Below are 8,611 nucleotides of genomic sequence, written 5' to 3' on the forward strand. Positions count from 1 at the left end.
ATGCAAAATTTGGATGGTTCTTCCATCCCATTGTAAGTTGAGCTATACTGGGTTCCCTTTGATTTTTGTTGCACCCCAATGTAGTCGACATTCTCAATGGAAGCAATTGAGGAGCTAGCAATAGGACATTGGGGCTGCACCCATGCCCACCATCGTAAGTTCTACAACTCATCACCGATTCTCGACCTCAAACCACCTGCCCATAAGAAGATCAAGTAGTTAACACATCAACCTTTATGAAGGCATCATTGCTACTCACTCTTAAAGTTCCAAGCAGCTTTTTGTGAAGATCCCTTGAGGCCCAATTTGATTCATTGCTTGCCATAGACTCAAGTAATTGCTTAGCCTCATCGGGTACTTGTTGCTAAGGAAACCACCCGCCGTGGCATCAATGAGTTGGCTAGTAGCATAGTTCAACTCATTGTAGATGATTTGTACTCGAATCCATGAAGCAAAACCATGATGGGAGCACCTTCTAAGGAGATCCTTGAATCTCTCATAGGCTTCAAACAATGTTTCGGACTCCCCCTATTTAAAGGCTGAAATTTCTTGTCTTAATTTGGCCGCTTTGCTTGGCGGAAAATACCTCCCAAGGAACTTCTCAACCATATCCTTTCCATGTTTTATATAGACCTCGGAGATAATGATTTTAAACCAATGATATGCCCCTGCCTCTCAAACTGGAATGGAAATAGCGCCAAACGGATAGCATCATCCGACACCCCATTAATCTTGAATGTAGATCAAATTTGGGGCAACTCGGGAAAAGGTGGTCATGTGCATCTTCATTTGTAAGACCATTTGAATTGAACCGAAGTTCGGACCATGCCGATTATACTTGCTTTAATTTCAAATTTGTTGGATGCCACGGATGGTGCTTAAACACTAACTCATCACGTGTGAATTGAGGTCTTTCATATTCGAATAAAGTGCGTCACTCTTCGGCCATGATTGAAGACTCTCTATCCTCAATTTCAATGTTCAGTATCACCGACCCTTCACCAACTTCTCTTAATCTCCGATGCAAAGTTCTTTGAATTTCACTATCCGGTGTAATCAAGGTCGATGGATTTGAACGTGTCATGCACAATACCTTGCAAAACCAAGAAAAAATGGTAGAAAGTTAAGATCAAAGGAAAAGAAAAAAATAATGATAAAAAATGAGTAAATAATGAAATGGCTAGAGTAGTAATCTAAAAGTTTCCTAGAATTCCTCAAAAGGTCCCCAAAGAACGCGCCAAAAAACTTGATTGCTTCCCGATCAAGTGTACGGATCGCCAAGTAATACCTCGTGTGAAGACATGAGGATCATATTTTCCACGGGGCCAAGGATCATTTCTATTACCCTTCTCGAACTATTATCTAACCTAAGATCTTAAGTGATGGAATTAACTCTACTAGATGCAATTAAAACTAAAACAAGATTTCCAACAAATTAGAGAGAACAAGCAATGAGCAAGCAAGAGAATCAATGTAGTGCAAAGGCTTATGGATGCGGATCCCCTTTGGGGGGTTATCATGAAACATGGATGATGATCAAAAAGATGCAAGGGTAAATTGACCAAGAGATTTCTAGATTAGAACAACCCCAATTTCTCAGTGATTGAACCCCTAATCCCATGCAAACATTGATAGGAATTTCTTCCAAATCCACGTTCCTATGATTGCATTAAGGACAAGGAAATCTCAAATAGGAGTAAACCTACTCTTCTTCAGCTTAAACCTAACATGGAGGTCTACCAACACCCAAATTTCTCAGACGATGATACAAGTATCCCTTTCTATTCCATTCATAATCTAATATATGTTAGCGTGTCACATCTACATGCATCACTCATAAAAAGAGTTACTAGATTTCTCCTTAGTGTAGCACCTAGCATGAAAGACAATGGATTAAATCTCAAGATAACCCAAAGCATGGAATTAGCAAGTAATCATGCAAAATATATGATAAAAACGCCTCAACATTCACCAACACCCGTGGCCTTAGGGGTCTAGTTTGTCATCATCCCAAAACAAATAACACAATCAAGCAAAACACAAAGCAAAAAAGCATAGATGGCACTCCCTAGATGAAATGGTGGAGGAGGAGATAGAGAATGTGCGAATGATGCTTCCCCGCCAAAGGAATGCCGAATGACTCTTCCTTCTAGCCGTGGGTCTCCTTCCTTCAAATCGTGGTTGATCTCCCCTTGAATGATGTTACCTTCTTGCCTTGGAGAGCCTTGGACCTTGGCCTTGAATGATCTCCTAGCTTCCTTGCCCTTTATTCTCCTTCCCAAAGTCGCCCAAAGTCTCCTCAAGTGGTTTCTCTAAATATGTCCAGAAAAAGTCCCTTGTTCTACACTAAAAGTAAGCTTTTATACCCCTCATGGCATATGGGTCGTATAGGGGTCATATGGGGGTCGTATAGCACTCAAATAATCTAGATTTATGCTCTATCTGAGTGGCATACAGGGTCCATATGGCCTCCATACGGCCCGTATACTAGGTGGTGTGGGGGTGGTATGAAAATCTTGGCAGACAGCTTCAATTTCATCCCGCCTCCCAGGTAGCATATGGCCCCCATAATCGGGTGGTAATGGGGTGGTATGAAATTGTTGTTTTCTTCTTTTCACATAAATGATGTCTTCTTGTTCTCCATGGCTTTCTTATGCCCTATAAAGTAAATAGTAGATGATTATGCAAAACGGGCATCAAACCTCACAAAATACATTCAAAGTGAATACGATATATATATGAAAACACCTACATTTAGACACTTATCATTGGTGATGCCTGAGGGGTGCGGGCTCTCATCACAAATGGTGAGGTCGCGTCTCGCTCAAGAATCTGCTTTAAGATGTCGAGACATACCATCACCTCCGTGGCATGCGTAGCACCGTGTAGCACAAACCTCGGCCAACTCTACTTGTAACATTCCCACAAAGACTCTAGAGCCTCTCAAATCGATCATGGGCTCGAGTGGAAGAAAATATATATACTGGAGGTAGTTCCTATGTTGTGGATGGTGCCTCGGTCGGCATCTTCTCTAGTTGTGGCTCTAGAGCAGGCTGAGACCCCTCGGCTATGTCACCCTCACCCTCGGCTGGCTCTAGTAGGGGCATGACCATCATGTAGATGCCGACCAGTACCTATGCATCATCCCCATCAATCTCATTGTCTCTATGCCAAGAGTGGATAGTACGATCGCCTCTCTCTGCCCCTCGATATTGTCTAGTAAACCCATAACAATGATGAGTCTCGGTGATGTATGGGATTAGAAGATCACCCCTACTCTTGCTTCTTAGCCTTGGTGTCTCATATACTTAGCCACAATATGTCCCAAGTGAATTGGCTCACTCTGCACCATGGAGTACTGATATAATAGCTCCTATCTGCTCAAGCCTCCGGTACTATCACCATGACCATTCATTGACCTATTGAGGATGGCATGAATGTATTTGTAGCTCGGCCAGGATAGGCATATAGCCTTGGGCACTCCCACCATCATCGTCCCCGATCCACATAATGGTTTGTAAGCACTGTGCAGAGTTAAACTACGGGGATAGTCCATCGGTAACTGTGCATACTCATCCATGTCGATGAAAAGCATCATCATATAATCCAAGCTGGACCAAGAAGTGGGAAACGCTCATGATATAGTGCTATCCAAATGCTCTAAGCTGTATAGTATAGATGCTCGAGAAAAAGCAGATGAGCGATCGAAACTCCAATTATAAGAGCAACTCTAACGTGGCATCCGAATAGCTTGCTCTCGAATCAATCAGAGAACTTGCGCTAGCTACCGATCGAGAGGGAGCTCATCAATCTCCTCACCACCTCGCTCTCCTCTCGGATCTCTCTAAGTACACTCAAGTAACGTGACTGCACGAACTTGAGCTTCGATTGATGTTCAAACCGAACCTAGTTTTCGGGGATTGAAATTCCAACTGCTCCGGCTCAGGAGAAGACTCTTGTGGATGCTTGCCAACCCTTTTCTTAGTCATGGGTGCTATATCTACAAGAATTAACAAAGAAATAGATCAAATAAACTTTAAAAATCAATCATCGTAGAAATCCATACGGCCATGTGGAAATTCCACACGCCCATGTGGATCTTCACGTGTGAAAAGCTCGCATGGCCACTATGCTAAAAATCCAAAAAGTACACCAATAATTCTATCCAAAACCACTCTAAAAGCAATTACCAACCATTTACACATAAAAATGAAGCAGCTATCCGAATTTAAGCATGATAAATCAAGACTTGGCAAAGAAAAAGAGAAAGAGAGCTTACCAATAAGATGAAACTCAAGAACCCTCGAATACGGCAAGAAGACACCCTAAAAATCTCAACAAATAGATGGTGAGAGGTAGAGGGAGTGAAGAGAGGTGTCATTTGAGTGTTTGGGAGTTAAAGAATGAAGAGAGGCATGTAGATCTTAATGAAAAAAATAGCGCCTCTGGCATTCTATGCATCCACACGGTCTTCTAAAAATTTCCACATGGTCGTCGACTTCACACGAGAGCTCACGTGGGGTAGACACATGCCCCTGATGTTCTCGAGATCGCCTCTAACTCGTCACGAACGCATCCACACGAGCCTTTTGGAAATTTCCCACACCCGATGCCCTGACCAACGTGGGCATCCACACGTCCACGTGACTTCTCCATCCCGAAAAATTTGGCTATGTGTTCCACATTCCCCATGGAAATTCCACACCGGGGTGTTTGGATGCTCACAGGCACTCACACTCTCTCAGTGCTCTTGGATGAAGGAGAACTCTCTACAAAGTTTCACCTCAGGCGTGTTGAAATTACCCACACTCGTGTGTATTTCACGTGGTCATACACAAGGGCGTAGACACAAGTCCCTCGTGTCTTCTCCGGATAGAATCGAGAACTTTAGAGAGAAACACAAGCCCATATGGAAATTATCCACGGGTGTCACGAGGCCGCTCACTGTGGCCATTCACACACCCCTCTATCCTCTCGTAATGAGCTCTGAACAAAAACAAAATCATGTGGAAATTCCACATGGCCATGTGTCTTCTCTGGATGACTTAGGAAAAAAATTACGGACTCAGAGAAAAATTTTTGCACACTCATACACACATAGAGCCTGCCTATACTATGAAAAACTAACTAGACAATCATGGAAAACACACTCAAATGACCAAGAAACTTTGCCAAACACAATTATGCACAAGAGAATACCAATAGTTCATAAGAAAAACACAACAATAGCATGTAAAATTCAAGACACAAACACTCATGTCCTTATTCATGCAAGTACTAAACTAGAAACTAGAAAAACAATAAAAGCTTAGGTTACCTTCCAAGAAGTGCTTGTTTAATGTCACTAAAGCTGCAGTACCTCTTCTCTACCTCACGGGGGCTCATCGATGAAAGTTTTCCTCTTACCTACAACCTGGAAGCATGATGCACACAATTGTTTCAAGGTAGAGGTGGAGTTGTCAAGCTTGTTACCACACAAAGGTCCATCACACTTACTCCATGCATCTCATATCCATATTAGCATTGGGGCATTTCTTGTGATGTCTTCTTACTCTTTTTATCTTTTGTACCATCCTCTTATGATCCCCTAAGGTAGGGTTGAACCTTGTCCTCTAGACCAAGTGATAAAACTTCTTCATTCTCGACTTCTTGATCTAGCAAGCCCTCAAATGGGTAAGGCACATAATTTCCTGCATATATTTATTAATCAAATAATTAGTAGTATCAAGAAAATATAGAGTATCATTAAAGTCAAATGAGTATCTCATAGCTTTGGTGAGGCGGTATGTCAACTTGTCATCACCAACCTCGTATGGTCAACTCCCCATCATCAATGTTAATAAGAGCATTGAAAATGTACCAAAAACAGCCTCCCAAGTATAAATAGAACCTCAACATCCTCATTAATATCCAACACTACAAAGTCCATGGTGAAATATGTACTTTGTCTGACCTTCACAAGTATGTCTTCAATGAAGCTCCCTCGATGTTCTAACTATTAGATCGACCAATTCAAGTGTCATCTCGAGTGGGTGTGGCTCTTCTAGGAATAGTTTTCACAAGAATGTGTAAGGCATGACATTGATACTAGCCCCGAATCCGCCAATGCCTTTACTTCACCCAAATTACCAATGTTGCATGGAATAATAAAGTTTTCAGGGTCCTTCTTCTTGTTCGGGATATTGCTTTGCAACATCACCAAACATGGAGCATCTAGAGCTTTTCATAATGAGGCATTTGAGATAACGCTGCCCACAAATGGATGTTGATGTGTAACTGCTTGAATAGACCCAAGAACTTTTTGTATTCCTCATCACTTTGGTTGTTCTTCAATCTTGAAAGATAAGGGATTCATGGCTTGTAGGGTGAGGGTGCAGACCCCTTCTCTTTTGCATATTTCCTCAACATCCACGACCTCGGGGTGACCTCAACATTAGTATTCTCACTTAAGAGCCTAGTCTTTCCCATGTCTGGAATAAAGAGTCCAATTCCATTTGTACAAAGGATGTGATCTCATTCCTAAGCTTTGCATATTTTTCGAGAGGTAAACTAACGGGCAAGAAAAATCTTCTCACCATATCCTCTAATTTAGTAGATCGATGCTCTAGGTAATGAGTGTAGCCACCGCTTCGGCTCTCCCCCTTTAAGGAAAAATGGGAAGGCTCTCAACTTGATGGCATCATCCAAAACAGCATTGATCTTGAGCATATCACACACTTCCAAGAAATTCTCTATGTGACTTTTTGGATCATTGACAAGGTCCCCTTGCGTATATCCCGCAAGTGCACGGGTTTGTAGAAGTACAATCCCCGTGAGCGGTAGTCGAATCCACAGGAGTAGGGAATAAAAATACTTAATTCGATTCTTAGCTACGTGAAAGATCAATGATGATGAGTGTGACAATGATTCAATTTTCAACAATAAAAAGCAACAAATAAGAGAGCAAAAGTAAGAAGGGGGTAAGGCAATCCGATAAAAGATGGGATACCCGGATAACGCTCACCTAGAATAATTGTTTCAAGTGCAAGAACCCTCTATTATGCTTCCTAATCAATGCAATTGTGAGTCATGGAAATCCTAAATTACATAGTCCAATATCTAAGGTTAACTATGCCTAACTCTATACATGTCCCGGAGGAGAAATCGAACAATCTCAACACCTCCTCACTCGCATAGAGTTGCAATGAGCTCTAGGGATTCCAAGTGATAAATTTCTTCGATTATGAGACCCAACCCCTTTGGTCCGTGCAAGGTCCCCTAACCACAACGGTGAGCTCTAGGATACTAAAGATCACCTCAGCAGCTTCAATGCGCTGCACGCGCAACTAAGCTTCAGTGAAGTTCATACCTCAGACCATTCACTTCTATGATGGCCGCAAAGAACCTCGAGGAACGGAGGTAGAATCTATCACTGGAGGAGAGGGGACTGCTCTGCACTTCCCGACTTCACCCCTCTCACCCCTCTCCAACCTAGCTTTAGTCTCAATGCTCGTGGTGTGTGTCACTCACCACGGGGTTACCAATAAGAACTCTCAACCCTAGTGTTTACTCTAGGGAAATGTCTCATACAATCAAGCATTCAAGGTTGGAACCTCACAATAAACATCAATGAAAGCTAGTAATAAAGAGATTCAAAAGCGACACACATCCTAGAGTTCACAAATACCCAACTACTCCACTAAGTTTAGCTCGTGGAGCTAAGCACAATCAAAGAAATAGAAATGTAAAGCGAATGAATCCATAAAGAAACCCGCTCGATAGTCTCGTGTCGATGGTCTTGTGGAGAGTCCTCATTTCTCGTCAGCAGCGGATCTCTTTCGTCCAAGCCTAGGATACACCTCACGTGGACGCGAGGTGCACGACAGCTCTCCCAATAACCTTTCTTTCCAAAGGATCGCGAATGCTGAGACAGTAGAACCTCCCTAAAACCCAGCCAATACCATCAAAACCCTAGCCGAAGCTCTCTCAAGTTGCGGAAATCGACGAGAAAGAATACCAAAAATCGAGGCTCGAATCTCGCTTTTAAATCGAGTGCAATCAGACGTGCACACTACACGCGTGGATGCTTCACGCGTCTGAGGCCCACTTCGACGGGTGTGGATACTTTCCACATGCTCGTGCGTGTGGATCCTCCCGAACTCCTGCTTTTTCGCGGCGGCGTGAGCAGTGCCGCTACGCTGCTTTCTCTACCGTTAAGCAACGGTACTCTCATGAGGTCATCCAGCACAGATAGCCTCCTCGAATCCATACTTTAATCGAAGTGAGCGGGCACACGTTCATCGTGGATCACTTGTTTCTTCAATGATAGGCACATTGGTGGAGCTCTTGTTCTACTCATAGGTGAATGCTCTAGTGTGATTGCTTTTGTGCACCTCAAATGGATGTGCTGACTCGAATCTGAGGTTGGCACACCTCTAGCATCTCACATTGACCTATGTCTTGGCGTTTTAACCTTAGCAGATTTCCTCAAAATCGGTGCATTTAATCACATTGGCTTTTCCTTCATGCTTGGCCTCACAACCTACCCATGAAGTAACATAAAACACACATATTAGTGTAAAAACACAGGAAAAGTAATGCTCGACATAAGGAATGAGCAGCCGCATTCATA

The 8,611-nt window shown here is 42.8% G+C and overlaps 1 non-coding gene across 1 annotated transcript; it reads left to right on the forward strand.

Annotated features, from left to right (window-relative positions):
• Window positions 1-454: 454 nt before the first annotated feature.
• Window positions 455-561, forward strand: LOC120259674. Its single transcript, XR_005536231.1, has one exon. It is a non-coding gene; the product is annotated as a small nucleolar RNA R71 (small nucleolar RNA).
• Window positions 562-8,611: the final 8,050 nt, after the last annotated feature.

Source organism: Dioscorea cayenensis, chromosome 4, assembly GCF_009730915.1.
Source record: "Dioscorea cayenensis subsp. rotundata cultivar TDr96_F1 chromosome 4, TDr96_F1_v2_PseudoChromosome.rev07_lg8_w22 25.fasta, whole genome shotgun sequence".
Lineage (NCBI taxonomy): Eukaryota > Viridiplantae > Streptophyta > Magnoliopsida > Dioscoreales > Dioscoreaceae > Dioscorea > Dioscorea cayenensis.